Below are 21,571 nucleotides of genomic sequence, written 5' to 3' on the forward strand. Positions count from 1 at the left end.
GGACATTATTTTCCTCAACATTTTTACCCTACTCAAGTATGCTACCCATTCTCCTTCACACTGGAGGGAAAATTCTAACTTTCTAAGGTGCATGACTAATTCTACTAAAGGTTTGGGTGTCACCAATGGTGGCAGGGTGCAGCCAGGAAACTTTCTGGTTCTTCAGAATTGGAGACCTCTTAGTCTTGAATAATAGATGTTAACTCTCCTAAAATGTTCCTTGGTTATTCTGGTCACCTGGATTTTCTCTCTGCCCATTTTCCCCCTTAGTGGCCACTGCCTCCTTCATGGCCCTCTCTTCTTAGCCTCAGACATGTCACACACAGCCCTTAAAATAATACATTGTAAGTGAACACTTACTTTATTTACATGTAAAGTCTGTCTGGAAATAAAATATTAAAAATATATAAGAAGTGTGAGTTTTTGATACTGTGGGTAAACCTGCCATGGGCCATCCCAGTAGCTATGCACCTGCGTGGGGGAATTTTTCCCTGTTTGGTAAAGGGATACACTTTTCTTCACAGATGTGGCTGGATGAAGACTTAGCCTGGCAGAGACTGTCTAAAACCCAGTCTGTTCTCCCATCCACTGATGTACCACCTCCCAATTTCTTCATATTAATGGCTCCAACAGTCTCCCAATCATCAAATGTTCACTTCATCTTTAAGGATTCCTTCCACTTCACCTAACATAACATATTGAGTAGCGTGCCAGAGACTGCTTGAATAAAAACATATAAGGTTAACATTCATAACACTTCCATCAGAATATACGCTTAAGCTTCCATGCTTTCCTCCCCTATGGGCACTAACCTAGTCTAGGCTGAACAATGGTGATCATCACTCATCTTACAGCCCACCCCGTCTCCGTTCTTCTTACCCATATAATCATGCCATTCTGAACTGGTTACTCTCCTGATTAGAAGTCTAAATTATTCCCCACTTTCTACCCCCAGAAAACTTAAATCTCGACATCGTTACTAAGGCTCCCCATAATGTACTTCTTATCATCTTCTCTGGATTTTTTACAATTTGAAATTTACATGAAATTCTTAAAACTTCCACATAGTATGGGATACTCCTGCATAGTAGCAAAGACTCAGCCTAAGCAAAATTAAACACTGCAGATGTAAGAAGAACAATTCCTCTCTACATCCTTTGTTTCTTTTCATGCAAGGGGTATGGGTATTTGATTGGCAAAATACACTTGGGATGATAGAGTGGTTAGTGGGTCAGAAAATCTGGGAATGTTGAGTTCAGTTTGTCTGCCCTTCCTCTTGGGCCTGATAGCAGAAAGTGCAAGTTTGCTTCTGCATCTCTGTGCTACTGTTACCTTTGACAAGGTGGTTGAATTTGCCTAATTCTAGAATCCGTTTAGTGTTTCCAAGCTACATTCTTCAGTTTAGTCTTCACTGATAATTCAGTGTTTTGCTATATAAATGGAATCACACAGTATGTAAACTTTGTGTATGGCTTTTTTTTAGCATAAATCCTTTGAAATCTGTGGTAGACAGAATAATGTTCCTTCCACCTTGAAAGATGTCCGTGTCCTAATCTTTTGAACCTATCAATGTGTACCTCACATAACAAAAGGGACTTCATTGATGTGATTAGATTAAGGATCTTTAGATGAGAAGATTATCCTGGATAACCCAAATGGGCTCAATCTAATCACAAGGGCCCTTAAAAGTGAGAGGTGAGAAGGTCAAAGAGAAGTAGTATATGTGACAATGGAAGCAAGTGATTGGAGTAAAACAAGGAAGGGGTCATGAGCCAACAAATGCAGGCGGTTTCTGGAAGCTGCAAAAGACAAGATAATGGGTTCTCCCTGAAGCCTCCAGAAGGAATGTGGCCTAGCTAACATCTTGGTTTTAGACTTCAGATTACCAGAACCATAAGAGAATAAATTTGTGTTGTTTTAAGCCACTAAGTATGTGGTAATTTGTTATAGAAGCAATAGGTAATTAATACAAGATCCATCTTTATTGTGCATGTATCAATAGTTTGTTCCTTTTTATTGATGAGTAGTATTCCAAGGTGTGAGGTGCCACACAGATTTTTAATCGTTTACCTGTTGAAGGACATCTGGGTCATTTCCAGTTTTTTTTTTTTTTTTTTGCGGTATGCGGGCCTCTCACTGTTGTGGCCTCTCCCTTTGCGGAGCACAGGCTCCGGACGCGCAGGCTCAGCGGTCATGGCTCACGGACCCAGCCGCTCCGCGGCATGTGGGATCTTCCCGGACCGGGGCACGAACCTGTGTCCCCTGCATCGGCAGGCGGACTCTCAACCACTGCACCACCAGGGAAGCCCCTATTTCCAGTTTTTAGTGATTATGAATAAACATTTGTAAACAGGATTTTGAGTGAACATACGTTTTCATTTCTCAGGAATAAAGACTCAAGTGTGTAATTGTTAGGTCATATGATAAGTACATGTTTAGCTTTGTAAAATGCTGCCAAATATTACCTCTACTAATTTTTTTGAGGTAACCAAATTAAAAGATACTGCAAAGCTGGACTAAAAATGCCTTTGACTATTTGAACTTGAACGTAAACCTTGAACCTCAAAGTTGCATAAGCAAGAAGCAGGATCCAATCTCTATATAGTCCTACTAATTACACACTTGCTAAGCATTTCAGATACAGTATAGAAGATGATGGACAAAAAGGAATCTCTAATAGGGCTAAGGACAAGGTGGATCCTTCTAAAGAACAGAACTGGGTTCTAAACGAGGAACTACTCCACTGTAGGGCAGAGGGACCTCATAATACCTGCCTAGTGTGATTTGATCATTGCTTTGAAGAAGTGACTGGTATGTGCCTCTATTTTCCCTTTTCTGAATGCACTCGTTCACTGCAGTTATTCTATCCTATTGCATTCCTCCATGGCAACACTGGAGGTGGAAGTGGAAGGGAGCATATGCGTTGTCTTTTTAATTCACAAATCACTGCATGACAAAGAGCCACATCCAGACCTAAAGCAGAGGAATGCATGTCTCCTGGAATCCCGACTCTGAACACTGAATTTTCCACGAGATAGGGCTTTGGTTTCTTTCTCCTGGGGGAAAGATAAGTATGTGTGGTGTGTGAGAACAATGGAATAGTTTGTTTTCTTTTTAATTTATTTATTTTGGCCAGGCCACGCAGCAAGCGGGATCTTAGTTCCCTGACCATGTATTGAACCCGTGCCACCTGTGGTGGAAGTGCAGAGTTTTAACCACTGGACCGCCAGGGACTTCCTTGGCATAGATTTTTGGTCGCTACTAAAGGAAGACCCTTGGCAACTGATAGATGTTGTGAAAATACATTTTCCCCCGCCCCTGGTATTTTCTTCCAGATAGTGTAACTTTCCCAACCTCTTTTAGTTAGGTGTGGCAATGCGATCTATCAGCCAAAGTAGTGTGGGCATACAGCACTTCCAGGAACTTCCATAGAAACTTCCCGCATGTGATCTTCCATTCTCCTCCTACTTCTGCAGCGGAAAATGCCAAAGACCTAAAGGATGACAGAGTCTCAAAACGGAAAGAACCTCAACATGGAAAAAGCTCTTAATGGTCAAATAGAGATCCACTCAATCCCGCACAACTCCATTGATCTGTGATATATTTGAGGAATAAACTTTCACTATGTTAAAATTCTGATAATCTGGGATTTATCTGTTAACAGCTGTGAGTATTGCCCGGCCTGATACACTTATCCATAAATAATTCTAATATTTCCTCAATATTCTCTTTTCTAGAGTTTGCATAGAAGCTACTCTTCTTCAGGTTAAGGAAATTTCTTTCTATTTCTGGTTTTCTAAGAGTTCTTAACATAAATGTGTGTGGAATTTTTTCAAAATGCAGAAGACATTTTTTTCTGTAGCAATTAATATAATTATATTTTTCCTTCTATCCTACACTACAGTGAATTGTATTCACAAATTATCCGTTGCTAAGCTACCCTCATATCCTTAAATAAAGCTTATTTGTTTTATATCCATTGCTGGATTTGGTTTTTATTTGTGATTTTTGTGTCTATATTCATAATTTCTCTAGATGCTTTCAATGCGATTAGTCCGCATGGATGTCAAGTCAGATGTAGGCTTATGGAGAAACTCATCCATAAGTAACACCCTCTTCTGCATTCCTTGCTCTCTTGTCCCTGGGCTCTTCCAAGTCTTGGCTTATTTCTTGCTTTGATGAACCTATTTTGTTCCAACTTACCAAGCTTACTCTGCTCAGTTTTATGCTCAATGGCATGTGTTCAACACTCTCTTGGCTCCAAATAAGACATAGCCTTACATCTAGACTCTATCTTGTAAAGTCCACAAACTTGAGACAAACGGAGGGACTAATGTTGTCATCAAACAAGACTACTCGATGTTTGCCTAATCCTCTTTCCTTATCACTGTCTTTTGTACTTTGCATGTATTGTTCCCTCTACCTAGAATAAGCTTCTTTCTCATTTCTGCATTTCTAAATTCTATTGCTTCTCAAGATTTCTCACTCCAATGCTATCTCCTCCATGAAACATTTCCTCATAACCTCCACAACATTTTGAATTTTTCTTGGTAGAGTTTGTGCTTATCCTTTAGTCATCTATTGCTACAAAACATTATCTCAAAACTTACTGATTTAAAATGACACAAAACATTTATCATCTCACAGTTTCTATGCGTCAAGAATTCAGGAATGGCTTAGGGTTTTTTTTCCTGGGGTTTCTCATGGAGTTGCCATCAAGAAGTGGGCTTGACTGTACTTGGAGGATTGGTTTCCACACTGGCTCCTTCATATGGCTGTCAGGTTCGTGCTGACTATTGGCAGGAGCCTCAGTTTTTCTCCACAAGATCTTTATATAGGGCTGCTTGAATGTCTTCACAACATGCAACTGGCTTCCTCCAGAGCAAGTGGTCCAAGAGCAAGGCAGAGCTGCAGTGCCCTTTATGACTAAGCCTCAGAAGTCACTTGCTGTTACTTCCCCCGTATCTCACTGGTAACACATACAGCCACTATTCAGTATGGGACAGCACTAGAGAAGGGTGTGAAAACCAGAAGGTAGAGAATATTGGAGGCCATCTTGAAAGTGACAACAATACTGTTTTGTGTTATGAATTTTTTTTTTTTTTTTTTTTGCGGTACGCAGGCCTCTCACTGCTGTGGCCTCTCCCTTTGCAGAGCACAGGCTCCGGACGCGCAGGCTCAGCGGCCATGGCTCACGGGCCCAGCCGCTCCACGGCACGTGGGATCTTCCTGGACCAGGGCACGATCCCGTGTCCCCTGCAACGGCAGGGGGACTCTCAACCACTGTGCCACCAGGGAAGCCCTGTTATGAATATTTTTGTTTATATTCTATCAGCCCTAGGGGGAAATTTATATTTGAGCTCTGTTTTTCATCTTTTACATACAGTAGATACAAAATTCATGTTGAATGAGAGAACAAATAAATAAAAAAATGATGGTAGGAAACTTAGGAGGACATCATAGAGATTATGGGTACTCCCATTGAATAGTATCATCCAGACAGACATACCTTAGTCATAGTTCTTGGAACAGGAGCAGAAGTGCCTGTCTGAAAATGACTGTAACTGCAAAAACAAAGTAACCGATCTTTGGTATTTCACTTCTCCTTAATGAGTTTCATATGTACGGTTCAAAAAATATGTGTAATAGGGGAGGGCGCTCAGTCCTTGAAATATATCATGTTTAGACATGTTTCTGTCATATAGAGGTATCTACCATCATAAAGTAAAATACTTTCCTTTATAGAAAAGATTGATGTCAATTTAGTTTAATATGTCACATTTTTATTTTGCACCAATTTTATTCTAGTTTTTATGCTTGGTGCTAAAATTTTAAAAAACCCTAAAACTAAAGCATTAAGTCATTCTTTCTGTAAAGGAATTCACTATACATTGCAGTACCTATAAAATGAAAATGATGCAGAATTTATAGAGTTAAGACATAGAAGAAAAGTACTGAAGTTTTAACATATTCAATTATCCAGAAAAGCAAATCCAGTTTGGTTTTGTTAATAGCACTGAAATTTGCATGGCACTCTTTTAATTAAAACAGTTGAGAACACATGTTGTTCACTTCATGTCTATATATTTCCTCTGAGAACAAGTCAAGCTTTATGATAAAGCATAATGAAAGTAATTTATATGTAAAACAATAAATCCAATTCTCTAACCTAGAATTTTTCAAATGAGGTATTTTCAGATCTCTCTGGGAAAGAGAGTGGTACTGGTTAAATTGTTAATTACTAGGACTCACTTCAAACCTAAAAATGAATTTCCTAGAGGGAGGCCAGAACATTTTTCATAAACTACTCAGGTAATGTTTATACACACTAACTTTGGAAACCAGTTCTCCAACAGTAGAAGTCAGTGTACAATAAGTGATGAGGGCAAATTTCTAGATTTATGTACAGAATCCACAGGTTAGGAAAACTTTTCTCTGTGACCTTCCAAGTACCTGGAGAGTGTGAAAACTTTCAATACACTTCCCTCTAGACATTGTCATATGAATCCTCTCCTCATCTAGAAGTCATGCGTGAAAAGATGATAATAATGCCTACAGCCACAAAATGAGTCAGAACATTTCTACCTAGTCCGGGACAAGAAAAGGGGGAGTTTTGAGGGTTTCATTTTTCCTCTCTGTAGCTTTACAAAACTGCTGTCACAACAGGTGTGTGTTTGGAGCTGAGTCCAGTGGTTTCCTCTATTGAAGAAATCGTATCTCTCCTTTTCATTTTCTTTAGACAGCTAGAAAGGAGACAGGGTAGTGAAAGATAAGAAGGAGAAAAAGAAAAGGAAAAGACAAGGCAAGCAATGCTGTGGAGCAATTTGCACACACTCCCTCACAAACATAATGTTGAAGCTGACCAAATTCCTGCAGGTCTCGTTTCCATACCACATACATTCTATTCCATTCTGGGAGCCATTCTGGGAAGTAGTAGAGGAGAATCGAAGAGACCACAGCCATCCACTCTCTCACCCAGTAAGTCTCCCTTATAAGAAGAGGTACATTCATAAAAGAGTTTTCAAACATGCTTTCTCCTAAAAAGGAAAAGAATGCTCTAGATTGTCACAGTATCACCTTGTTCCATTTCACTGAGCCATTGATGTATGTGAACACAGGTTATAAAGATGCTAGAAACAAACTTAAGAGAGGAAAAAAAACCACTTTACTTGTTTTTCAATTAATTTATATTGAATTTTCTACCATCTTCCTCTTAGCTTCATTTCCATGACTACAAAAGTGCTTATACCATGGTCAGGATAATCCATGGAAAAAAATACACCCTCAAATCTCAGTGATGTAACAAAGGTTTGATTTTCTTGTATCACAGGCCACACAGGGGTACAAGTCTACTGTGATTCTATTTCCATGTTAGAAATAGAAGATCAAGACAGGAAAAGAGAACAAGAAGAAACAGGTACTGTTTCTTCGAGTGTCCAGCCAGAAGTGAAATGTATTTCATTGGCCAAAGGGTCACCTGACTTCAAGAGCGTGGGTGGTACAATACAACTATGTTCCAGAAGGAAGAAAGTGAAGGTGGTTGGTAACTAATGACTACAGCAGCCTGCCCCAATCAAACTTAATATACTCCTTTACCAAGAAACTGGATTCCCACCATGAAGCACTTTTATTTTCCTTTTTCCTATTTTTAATTTTCCTTACATAATGAGCTACTGATAGGCATTTATTCAATTTTATTTAATATATTTACTCAGACATCCTATTATTCTTTTTGTATGTGATTCACCATTCATATGGGAATGCATATCAATAGCTCCTATTACCGCTGTGGTTTTGTTAAATATTCCTTACATTTCTTTAAAATGTTTGTGTGAAATATATATATTTCATAGTTATTATAGTCTTTTTTAATGGTCTGTGCCCTCATAGGTAGAGCAGGAGTTAGTCATGTGAAGACAGAAGACAGGTGGGTAGAGTAAAGGGGTGAATCCTAGACGTAGGAAAAATCGGCATTCATGCAGATTGACTACAAACATGGGGCTTGTACCAAGAATTACAAGCGATAGCTCTTTGCTGGATGGGTGATAGTATTGGACAAAGAATGGTGAGAAACCAGACTAGAGGTTTAGGTAGGAGCTGGGTCATAGTGTACCTTTCATGTCTTTCTTATCCCTGAGATGATTATGATGCTGAAGAAGAAAATTAAATGTAATAACCCTCAACAAAAATGTTGGGAAAATGACATGATCATTAAAGTCATCTTGAATTGAAAGAAAGCAAAGAACATGTTCAACCAAAATGACTTTCATCTCAGTTATGGAGCCACTGATATTACAGAAATTACTATTGGCATGCGGTTATGTTACCCTAGAAGCACTAAATAGCATGATCTGGGGGCAAGACTGGGCACATAAAAATTCATGCCCTATTCCTGCTTTTGGTCATTAAGTAGTTCTATAGCTTCAAATAGCTCAGATAACCTTTGTGTCTCAGTTTCTCCATAAATAAGATTGATATTTTTATAGTGTTCTTATTGAATGCATAAGGTTATGACATAATGGGTGTGTAAAGGTCCCATGAAGAATAAAATTAAAATTAGCATAAATAATCAAGGTATTCTTGATCTCCATGATAAACAATTCATAAGGACATGCCATCAATATTCAAACTAATAAAACTCTGACATTTAGTTCAGGCCATCAGTACTGATGAAATATTCTGTTAGATTTTTTTTACAATAAACTCCATCAAGACTATAATCACTTCCTTAATAAAAAAATGTAATATTTGAAGATCAAGCCTCTCAAAAATTAAACTAATGTAAGCTGGACCAAATTTTAGATAGTTCTTTTAGATATACATATGTACATATGATTTATATAAAAGTGTCTCATCATAACTGGTTGTTAGGCTTTTATTTAAAACCTCATCAAAATAAGTAGGATGATCGCTTTTGATTCTGGAATATGCCATTTTATAAACTATAGTAATTTTCTATTAATTATAACTGTCGACCCCTTGACAATTCAGAACATTTTCTATCAGTTTAATTATTCCTCAAGAATCCCATTTACTTTGTCAATAATCAAGATAAATGCCATCAGTGATGAAGTTTTATGTGCCATTTAATGAAGGTTGTGTTAATTTGAAAGTTAAACCACTTCTACATGTCCGTTTGGAATTTTGTCCTCGTGATGCTTAGTGGTATGTCTAGAGCGAAAAGAATCTTGGGAACCAAAAGTACCAAGAAGTGTGGGTCATCTAAATAAACCCTAAAGGGGTGGAATCATCAGATCTCTCGACAAAATCCAATGCACGGGTAAGGATAAGGCTTTGCTTTCCTTTTTAAACAAAATACACTCAACATGTATGTATTGAGTACTTAATATATACCCAGTACTGTAACTACTCTAGGAATTTCAGAGGAAACGTAAGGTAGCCAATATCTCTGACCACAAGATGTGTATAGTTTTTCTTTTAAACTAAGGTAAAATTTACATATAGTAAAATGTCCAGAATATTGCATGAATATTGACAAATGTGTTCACCAGTATAAACAAGAACCCAGTCAGTGTACAAATCATTTCTACCATCACACAAAGTTTCTGCATGTCTCCTTCCAATCAATCCACCATCCCTCACGGGCAACCACTGTCCTAATTTTGAGTAACATAGATTAGATTGGGCTGTCTTAGAACTTCATAGAGGTGGACTCCTATAATTCTTTTCAGTCTGGTATCTTTTGTTTTCATTTAGTGTAATGCTGTCAAGATTCATCAATATAATTTTGTGTATCAGGAGTCCATGGTTTTTCATTACTCAGATGATACTCCATTGTGTGAATATGTCACATTCGTGGTCTTTGCTTTTGAACATTTGAGTTATTTTCTGTTTTAGCTATCATTAATAATGCTACTGTAAACATTCTATAGAGGACTTTCTGTGGATGTATATGTATATTTCCCTTGGGTAAATATCTAGGAGAGAATGGCTGGATTGTACGGTGGGAGTATTTTTAACTTTAAAGGAAATTTCTAAATAGTTTTCCAGGGTGGTTGTAGCATTTTACATTTCAACCAGAAACGTTTCATTTTTCTAGTAGCTCCATACCCTCACAACATTTGTGCTGTAAGTGAAGTGGCATCTCCTTGTGTTGTGGTTTTAACTTACATTTTCCTTTTCCTGTGCTTGTTAGCCATTTCTATATCTTCTTTTGTGACACTTTGGTTCAAGGTTTATTTATGACTTTTAAAATTGGTTTGTTGTTTTAATACCGAGTTTTAGGAGTTTATAAAATATATTCTGAATGTAAGTCCTTTGTTAGATATGTGTATTGCAAATAGTTCTCTCAGTATGGGGATTGTCTTTTACATTTTCTTAATACTGCTGTTATTTCTTTGATGAGGATAATTATTTAATTTTGGCAAAGACCGGTTTATAATCTTTCATTTTTATTTTTTTTTTGCGGTACACGGGTCTCTCACTGTTGTGGCCTCTTCCGTTGTGGAGCACAGGTTCCGGACTCGCAGGCTCAGCGGCCATGGCTCACGGGCCCAGCCACTCCACGGCATGTGGGATCTTCCCGGACCGGGGCATAAACCCGTGTCCCCTGCATCGGCAGGTGGCCTCTCAACCGCTGCGCCACCAGGGAAGCCCTCTTTAATTTTTTATAGTTAGTAATTTTCCTGTCTTCCTCTAAAATTATTTTCTTAATATAAGATTGTAAAGACAGATATTAACTTTTACATTTAAGTCTGTGATACACCTTGAAAAAAATTTGTTTGCTGTGAGGTAGAGATCGGTGTTCACACTTGTCCATTCATTTATCTAGTCATTCCACTATTATTTGATGAAAAAATATTTTGCACGTTAAACTGCCCTGAAACCTTGCTGGAAATCAGTTGACTTTGTATTTATGAATTTATTTCTGGACTCTATTCTCCATTGATCTATTGGTCTATCCACATGCCAAAACCAACTGTCATTGTAACTTTATGGTAAACCTTGAAATAGGGTAGTATAAGTCTTCCATTTTCCCCCCTTCTTTTCCCAGACTATTTTGACTTTTCTACATCCATTGTATTTCCATATAAGTTTAATAATTTACTTGCCAAATTCAATAAAAATTCCTGCTGGGGTTTTGATTGAGATTGAGTTAAATCTACAGATCAATTTGATGAGAACTGGTATCTTAACTCAACAATACTGAGTCTCCTAATCCAAGTACACATTTGTTGGGCCAGACCTTCACTGTCTTCCAGTCCTACACACACTTTTGCATCTCTGTTAAAGCTCTCGGTCCTACAGTAAACATTCTCTATTTGGCCTTGTGGATTTATTCCCTATCTATGTAGGCACAGCCCACCTCTCAGCCAAGAACCCACTGGGAACTCCCATGCAGACCCTGGGTCATACCGTTTCCTTAACTCTTTCCCCTTTGGCACCATGCTCCACCATTTCCATCCCCTTCAACAACACTGTACCACAGTCCCAGCTGTCTCAGCTCTGCTGGAGTCCACCTCTGTGTGCAGCAGTTTGCAATGTATTTCCAGAAAGAAAGCCGGGGCAAACAAATATGGTACTAACCTTGTGGGTGTTTTTCTTTTTCTGAAAGATCACAATCTTATGTTGCCTGTTGTCTAATACATGGAAACAGCTGCCTCAGAATTTGTCCAATTTTATGATTGTTTTTGGTGAGAAGGCTAGTCTGGTGTCAGTTACATCATCATGGCAAGTAGCAGAATTATAGCAATTTATAGTTTTAGTCAGACAAACATTGAACATGAAATTTCTGAATTTCAGAAGGAAATACTGTACATCTTGTAGCAGGCAGTTAAGGGGTAAATCTCCATAGTTTAGAGGTTCAAAAAAGGCTTCCTGTAGCAATTGATTTTAAGTACAGACCTGAAAATTGAAGTGGAGTCAGACAATAAAAAGAGTGGGAGAGAGTTAAAGTGCTCTGTTTTTTAACTATGAAGCGTGAAGTCTATGATCAAATGCTATTGCCAAGGAATCAGTGGGCAAGGCTCAAGAATGTATGAAAACACCATTATATTCCTTGAATATTCTTCTCTCTAGGGGACCATCACTTGCTTCTGGAAGGAGACATGCTTCAGACTGCTAGGACTCCCAGTAACTGAAATTTAAATAGGATTTCTATTTATGGATACTTTCTATCTCAAAATGTTTTGTGCCAAATTATCTAGATAATTCAGTATCCTTTTTTATGAAGTTATATTTTTTCCAGATAATGGAATAAAAAATGTAATTTTAGGGCCTCCCTGGTGGCACAGTGGTTGAGAGTCCGCCTGCTGATGAAGGAGACACGGGTTTGTGCCCTGGTCCGGGAAGATCCCACATGCCGCAGAGCGGCTGGGCCCGTGAGCCATGGCCACTGAGCCTGTGCGTCCGGAGCCTGTGCTCCGCAGCAGGAGAGGCCACAACAGTGAGAGGCCCGCGTACAGCAAAAAAAAAAAAAAAAAAAAGTAATTTTAAAATAGAATTAACTGAGAGGACATTCTATGTTCAAAATTTCTCAGAGGACTTCCATATTTAATTTGTTTGAGGAACACAGAAATCTCATGTTAATTTTCACCTATACTCAAAGAGAAAATTTTAAAATATATTCATAAGTTAAACTGCACTCATCCACCTATTTCACGAAAGAAAATACAGTATCCTATTTTATAAATGACAAATGAACTGGTTTATAATCTCTGTCTTAGTTTGTCCACTGGAGGCTGGCCCAAGAGGAGCAGGGGAAATCCCTTCTCCATCATGTGGATTTCAGTTATGTATTGCTGTAGCTCCCTAAGAATATAAAAAACTTGTACATGGTATACTTGGGATTTACTTTGTTCTTATGTTTAGTAACACAAAAGATTAGTACAATTTTTCTGATATACTCACTCCTCTATTGAGAATTTAAATCACATTAGGAATTCCTTGTATTCAATTAAATTTCATTCCCTATGCCCTTCAAACACCAGGAGAGACAGTATCAGACAAAAGGAAAAGTTATTAGCCAAGAATGTAATCTCAATTTGTCTCATTATTCCATAGTTTTTAGTGTCTTTCCCATCTTTTGCGCCTTAGAGACTGTAGTCAAGCTACATTCATAGTTTCAATCTTATGGTCTATTTTAGATTTGTAGTTAGACCAGGTGTATAAAATACTGTGTTCACTGTGCAGTCATATATATTTATAGTAGTCTGAAGGCTAACTCTTACTGGAGACATTAAACCCATAGACTCAGGTCATACTCCAGACCATGTTGTCTGAGGTTCAGAATATACAAAAATATCTGGTCATTTTGTTTTTTTTTTTGAACATATACTCAACTCACTGGTTGAAATCTCAGCAAACCTGATATCAAGTCAAAAGATAAAAAATGGAATTGATTCTCTCCCTATGTAAGTCCATATACCCATTCATGAGAAATTTTAATGAAACTGCCAGGGTTGGAAATTTGACAAAAAGCAAGTTTAGTTATTTAGATAATTTTAATGTAATTTTCAAAACTAAAGTCCTTTTTAATTTTTTAAATAAAAACTTTAAGTCCGCATCTTTATTCCTGTCCTGCCCCTAGGTTCTTCATAACCTTTTTTTCTTTTTCTTTTTTTAGATTCCATATATATGTGTTAGCATACAGTATTTGTTTTTCTCTTTCTGACTTACTTCACTCTGTCTGACAAACTTGAGGACATGGGGAGGGGGAAGGGTAAGCTGGGATGAAGTGAGAGAGTGGCATAGACTTATATATACTACCAAATGTAAAACAGATAGCTAGTGGGAAGCAGCCACATAGCACAGGGAGATCAGCTGGGTGCTTTGTGTCCACCTAGAGGAGTGGGATAGGGAGGGTGGGAGAGAGATGCAAGAGGGAGGAGAATGGGGATATATGTACATATATAGCTGATTCACTTTGTTATAAAGCAGAAACTAATACACCATTGTAAAGCAATTATACTCCCATAAAGATGTTAAAAGAAAAGAAAACAAACAAAATTTTATTTTAGAATAGATTTAGATTTACAGAAAAGTTGCAAAAATTGTAGAGTTCATATATCTCATACCCAGTTTCCCCTATTGTTAACATATTGCATCAGTATGGTAAGTTTGTCACAGTGAACCAATATGTATACATCATTATTAATTAGAGTTTGTACTTTATGTAGACTTCCTTAGATTTTACCTAATGTCCTTTTTCTGTTCCAGGATCCCACAGAGGACACCATATTCCTTTAGCCATCATGTTTTCTTAGGCTTTTCTTGGCAGTGACAGTTTCTCAGATTTCCCTTGTTTTAGGTGACCTTGGCAGTTTTGATGGGTACTTATCAGATATTTTGAAGACCCCCTCAGTTGCTTTTGTCTGATGCTTTTCTCATGGTTAGGCTGTTCTTATGGGTTTTTGGAAGGAAGACCACAGAGCTTAAGTGTCGTTCTCATCACATCAGATCAAGGGTATGTACTAGACTACCAAAATGAGTTATCACTACTGATGTAGATCTTGATCACCTGGCTCAGGTATGTCAGGTTTCTCCCTTTAAAGTCGCTTTCTTTCCCTTTCTTTCCACACTGTCCTCTTTAGTAGGATGTCACTATGTCCAGCCCATGGGCAGAGTGCCTACATAATTTGAAATTCTTCTCCATTGAAGATTTGTCTAGTCTTTCCCAGTTGTATATTCAGTAATTTATATCAGTACAGACTCACGAATACTTACTTATACTTGGGTTATAATCAAATACTACTTTATTTCATTGCTCAAATTGTGCTAGCTTTGTCCACTGGGAGCTCTTTAAGTGGGCTCCTGTGTACCCTTGACACATCCCAGTCATTGAGATGTTGTTGTTTTTCATTTTTGTTGTTGTTGTTGAAATGCAACAGAGCAAAGAAATGTTAGGAAAAAAATTCAAGTTCATAAAGATTTTGGAAGAACATATGTATGGGTGAATATTTTTTCTGGATATGGGAGTTTCATTATGAAACCAACAGTAGATTGCCCCTGCAATAGGTCCAACAATAGGAAAAATGTTGATGACATTTCTAGGAAGTGCAGGTTTTATACAATATTGGTAAGTGATGGAGTCAGGAACGACCCCTGGTTTCTGACCTTAGAGCTGACCCTCTGAACCTCTTCACTTTATAGTCACATGTGCAGTGTGTGTTGATAAGATGTTCATTAAGCTGATCTCTATGAGATTTGATATAATAAAGGACTTTATATGCAAAGTGTTATGCGAGCTCTGAGAGGAGGTGATATTGTTACATCTTGAAGGTAGTTTCAAACTTCAGCTGTATGTAAACAGCACTTGCTTGGGAATAGAGGCACAAGACTGCCTGGGGTGTTTAACCAATACCAGGAATTTGTTTACAGAATGCAGAAGGGCTCTTTCCAGTGAAGGTTAGCTTTTTTTTTTTTTTTTTTATCAGCACCAACAGCTTTAGAAGAGGATGTCATCTTCATGATCCTTAGTACCCTGCACTGTGAAAAGTGCCTCTACTCTTCTCTAAGCATATTGAAATGCATAGGTTTCCACCCTAATGGAGGAGAGGAGCAACAAGGATTATTTAAAACAGTGACTAATTCCATTTCCCTCTCCAATTAGTCTGAGTTTAAGGAAGTGGAGAGAGAGAAATGTGATGACTCCCAAAGAATTGGCACTGTTTCAAGTGCTTTGAGAGATAGGAAAGGAATACGAAATATGTTCCAGGTATGAAATTAACTGTTTGCCAGTTGGAAGGGCAAGATTAATACAATTGAAATGAGAATTAACAACTAAATTGTGTGGCACTGCCCACCTGCCCACTGTCATAGCTAATTCATCATGGATTTCTTTTTGAATATGCTTTTGACTCAGAATAGGAAAGTGATAACAATTTGAAAAGAACACAAACTACTTTCTTTGCTTGAGAATAAGAGGCTGACTTCTGAATCATTGTTTGCATTTTCCCCTCAGCATGGTCATTATAGACATGAACTGTACACAGTGTGGGGTAGCTCTAGACATGTTTACTAAACAAAGGCTTCAAACCAGTTGATAGTCTTGAATATATGTGATAGATATATATACACACACACACATATATATATATATATATATATATACATATACACACAATGGAATACTACTCAGCCATATAAAAAAGAAGTATGAAATAATGCCATTTGCAGCAACATGGATGGACTAGAGATTATCGTACTAAGTGAAGTCAGACAGAGACACACAAATATTATATGATGCCACTTGTATGTGAAATCTGAAATATGATACAAATGAACTTATTTACAGAACTGAAACAGACTCACAGACATAGAAGACAAACTTATGGTTACCAAAGGGGAAAGGTGGGGCAGGGATAAATTAGAAGTTTAGGACTAGCCGATACAAACTACTATATAAAACAGATAAACAATAAGGTCCTACTGTATAGCACAAGGAACTATATTCAATATCTTATAATAAACCATTATGGAAAAGAATCTGAAAAAGAATACATATCTACCCATACATATATATTAATATATATATGTATATGTATAACTGAATCACTTTGCTGTACACCAGAAACTAACACAACATTGTAAATCAATTAAAAAAATGATAATTGTTATGAAAATATGGCACCTGATACAATGTAGCCATTTGGTAGCAGCTCAATAAATATACATTGCATTGCATGCCTTCCAGGTATGATGAAAGATCAACTGGTTCCCTTAAAATCACAGAAGTAGAAGAGCAATGGTGAGTCAGCAGAGCTTGCTACCCCAGCTGCTAAGAATGTGCCTCCTTGAAGACCTAGTATCCTGGGCTTCTCTGCACCCCTTTCACTGGTTCCTGGCAAGGCACTTTTCTCCATTTCTCAGAATAAGCATGACAACCTTCTCAAGTCTCACTAGTTCCCTTTGGTTCCACCCACCAGCCAACTCTCCATAGAAGAGAGAAACTAGAGCTGCCTGTTCCAACACCGTCACATTTCCACCTCTAACTATAAAGGTTCTTGCAGTCCTACTCACCATTTCCTTCTCTGAACATTTTCTCAATGGAAAGTTCACCTGCCCTCCATCCAAAGTTAGTGTCTCTGCTGGTGTCCCTGTACCCTTGTAATGAGTAATGAGTAATGAGTAATCCCACTCCATAGAATTCCCTTTCCTCATGGTCCATGTAGTGAACTCAGGTCAAGTCTTGCCTCTTCTATGAAGTGTGCCTCCACATACCCCTCAAAGGAATGCAGACCCGTGACTGCCTTTTCATTTCCCCATAATGTGACGTTGGTTTCCTCATTGGACTGTTAGGTCCTCAAATGAGGAAACATATCCCGTTTGTTAGATGAATGTTTCTCTGAAACTTTTATATTCATTTTAATACTTTTTAATGATTGTAATAAACTTTACTGTTTAGATAACAGAAACACAAATAAAGAAGAACATACAAACAACTATCAATACTCCACTTAACAGTAGTGATGGCTCTTCTATTTTATAAATTTCCTTGTGGTCATTTTCCTTTACCAAATGTATAGAAATAACATCCCATTTTCACATTAGTAAAATATATATAATTTTATATTCTCCTCTCTTGGACTGACTTTATATCATAATCGGTTCTTTATAGCATTAAAAAACCTTCAAATATATAATATTTCTTTCTATAACTGAACATTTCTAGAATTTTTACATACATATAAAGATATGGTAAACATCCTTATATATAAATATTGTCCACATCTTTTAGGATGTATTCCCTATAGTAGCAATACTGGCTCAAAGATACATGCCTCAGAGTATACTGCTATATATTTATGATTCTTAACTATATTTTGACACACAGATTTCTAGGAGTTAGCACCAATTCATACTTTCACTCTATCATAGGAAAATATCAATGTCAGTGGCTACTTGTTAGTATTAATCACTATTTTTGAAATCTTTGCTAATATGATTGGAAAAAATTAGTATCTGACTTTTAAGTTAATAATAAGCTGCAAGTTTGTCATATACTTTTTAGTTATTTATATATCTGCCTCTGAATTATCTATGCTAGGTTTTTTGTTTTTTGTTTTTGATTATTTGTCTATCAGGATCTTGATAATGGACTCTTTCTAAATTAAAGACGTAAACATTTATTTTTTGCATTTTTTAAAGTTTATGACATTTTTTATGTAATTAAATTTTTTCTCTTTTGGTTTACAGAAATTCATTTTACTTCTTTTATATTTATCAAATACTTCTTTATCTCAGTGAAGTAAATACATAATTATATGTGAGATTTGTATGGTTTAATTATTTGCATTTATCTAGAACTTTCTTTAGAGAATGGTGTTAGAATTCTAAACAGAATTTTTATTTTCATATAGCTTAATGCTCATAACATCTATTAAGTAGATCATTTTTAAAGAATGTTTGGTATTTTGCTATTATATATTTACCATAAAACTTATTTGTATCTTTAAAAAAATATTTGTATCGATATGCACACCTCTATAAATTATAACTATAAATATCACTATACATATGAAATGCATATTTAATGTATAGGTATTATATAATAATATGTGCTTGCTGTACATTTACATATTCACAGCTGTGTGTGAGTGTGTGTGTGTGTGTGTTTTCTGAGTTATCCATTCAATTTCATTGATCTGTTGATCAAGTTTTCCCATAGCAAACAGATTGCTTTAATTACTGTAGTTTTTAAATATCCAGTTAAAAAAAAAGGCCTCTATTCTTCTTTCCCAATTTTATAGCAATTGCCTATCTTTTTGTATAAACTTTGAGCCTAGTTTTATTATGTTACCTCTGCTACCCTCTTACTATCTACCATCAGTCTCCTTTAAATTCACTTGAAATTTTATTTATTTTATACATTATTTGAAAAGAATTATATTGTTCATAATATCCACTTTTTGTCTTTGAGGGTATGACAAATTCTTCAATTCTTCATATCTTCTTTAAAATATATTTAAAAAATTTTATAGCTTATACAGGTCTAGTCTAATGTGAGGCTAATAATGGATTTTCCCTATTTTATTTTCTAATTGGTTATTTATGACATACAGAAATTATTTATACATTTATCTTATTGGCAATCTGACTTTTGGATTTTGTATTAATTGAAAGCTTTTGCAGATGATTTTTGTTTATTATGAAAAATTGCAAACAGGAAATTTTATGTAATTTATATAATAAATACCCTCTTTAAGGACAGAAGTTATAGATTTCCATTTTATTAATTATCTCTTAAAAGTGCTATGTAACATTATTTATTATGTATTGGAGTATGTTTAATACTCTTAAAAATATAGACGGATCAACTGTGATTTTGAGAATAGCTAAACACAAACTTTGGTGTATATAATAAAAGAGTTAAGAAAATATTTAAACTTTTAAATGAATCATTATTGCTGTATAAATTAGTAAGATCTTGGAAAGACATCTCAGGGTGAGAAGATAGGTTTTATCTCTTATCAGCTGCACGTGACTTTTAGTAGCTGCTTGAAGCACTTTCTTGAGAAAGATACTGAGTCAAACTAGACTCAGTGAAAACTAAATAGTGCAATTGATAGACTAATGTCTGCCATGGATACAAGATGAGGAAATAATGGCATCTATGTCATTATTTGACGTCATATTTGACGTCTGTGAGCCAAATGCTTACTTGATGAAATGAAGCTCTTGTGACATTCAAGCAGAGTCAGCTTTCTTACACCAGTGATTTCCAAATTTTTCCCTTTGGGGGATTTTTTTAATAATAGGAAGTGTTGTGGACTTCACAGCAGTGTTATAGCATTAGATATTTTCTCAGCACGGTGGGGTGGTGGTGGTGGGATGAACTGGGAGATTGGGACTGACATATATACACTAATATGTATAAAATGGATAACTAATAAGAACCTGCTGTATAAATAAATAAATAATTAAAAAAAAGATATTTTCTCAGCAATGGATGTTAAAAGTATAATTATTAGATACTCATCTAACATGTTTAATTGATTTTTATTTTATTGATTAAAACTGCATCTGTATGCACTTGAAAAAACTATTTATATTTATTAAATATATAATTTAATTTTTTCAGTGTATTGATAACACCAAAGTGCACAAAGAATCTCAAATCCCCTTGCAGTAAAATGCTAAAATGACCAAAACCACCATAATACTTAATTATTCACTAGCCAAAACAAATAAAAACAAGGAAAAGAAACTGTTTTAGTAAAACAATAAAAATAAAAAATTACTTATTTGTAGGGTTTTCTTTTATTGTTTGCTGTCTAGCACTAGCTAAAGTTTTTATATTTATCATTTCATTTGGTTATCATGACCATGCTATGAGTACATATTATGATTCTTATCTTACTCTGAGTCTGAGACACATACTATATAGAGAGTTACACACAGCAAGATACATTGTGTGTTTAGGTTCTAGGGCTAGTTCTGTTTGGCTCTAATCCCTATGCTATTACCACCCATTTCTTGTCCTTCTAAATGTTATGTTAGTCTAAGGAGCTCTGCTCTGGGTTTTGAATGCACTATATAAGTGTACTTTGCATTTCAGGTTTATATTCTAATTATGGTTCTCAAGCTGGGGACCACTTGACGTAACCCAGAAAAAAGTAGGTGGTAGGAAAATTCCAGATAGAAATTAAATCATTGCTATGGGTAACTGGAAACTAGGATGTTTTACGTGCAAGAACTGACACATTGTTCTAAGCATAGATTTTGGTTCAGTCTTACATAAAGGGAGATGATAAGAAGCAATCAAGCTCAAGGTTTAAATTTTATAAATTGTAGGAATAAGGTTAGACAACATAGAAGTAGAGAAAAAAATTAGGTGCCTTAAGATAAAAGAAGAGGGTAATTGTTGATTTTACTTTTACACTGTGAAGTTACTCTAACCTCTTGTCTATGTCATATATTTATTTAAATATATACATGTGTGTATAGTTTTTATAATGTTTGAACACAATTTGAAACTGTTAAGTTTCAGTTTTTCTTAACAGCAGCCATATTTCCTGTCCTCCTGGATAATATTTTATTCCTTATGAGAATTGTAGTTTCTTCTATTTTTTTTTTAATTTGGCTCAAGTCCACCTGTTCTATTGGCCTTTGTAACCATAAAAGGGATATTTTTCATAAACACTTTTCATTGCCAGTATTGTAGGAAATGCAAATGTACCACATGGCATCTGCTTTGTAATTAATTGGTGATAAAAAGAAGCAACAGCGTTATTATTATTTCTCCACTACTATTTCCTAAGAAAAGACATGCTTCTTTACTTTCCATTCTGAGAATAATTCTCCATTGAACACCCTGACACTAGAAGAATTAAGAAAGCCAACATTTAAATTCCCCCTCTCTGCCCGTTAAAGGAAAACAGAATCCATTATATCAACAGAGTCTATCATTTCTCTAGCCTATGAATCAGGTCTCAAGGTGAAATATTATAGGATGACATCTGAAATTATTATGACACAGCATGAATCCTTACAAAGATATATTTAAATATGTAGCCATTATTGTTATAAAAAAAGTTTAAATACAAACTAACTGTTAAGCCACCTTCCCTGTTTGGGTTGACTTGGATTAATACACATTAAGAATGATTCA

The sequence above is a fragment of the Phocoena phocoena genome, chromosome 7 (genome assembly GCF_963924675.1).
Source record: "Phocoena phocoena chromosome 7, mPhoPho1.1, whole genome shotgun sequence".
Taxonomy (NCBI): domain Eukaryota; kingdom Metazoa; phylum Chordata; class Mammalia; order Artiodactyla; family Phocoenidae; genus Phocoena; species Phocoena phocoena.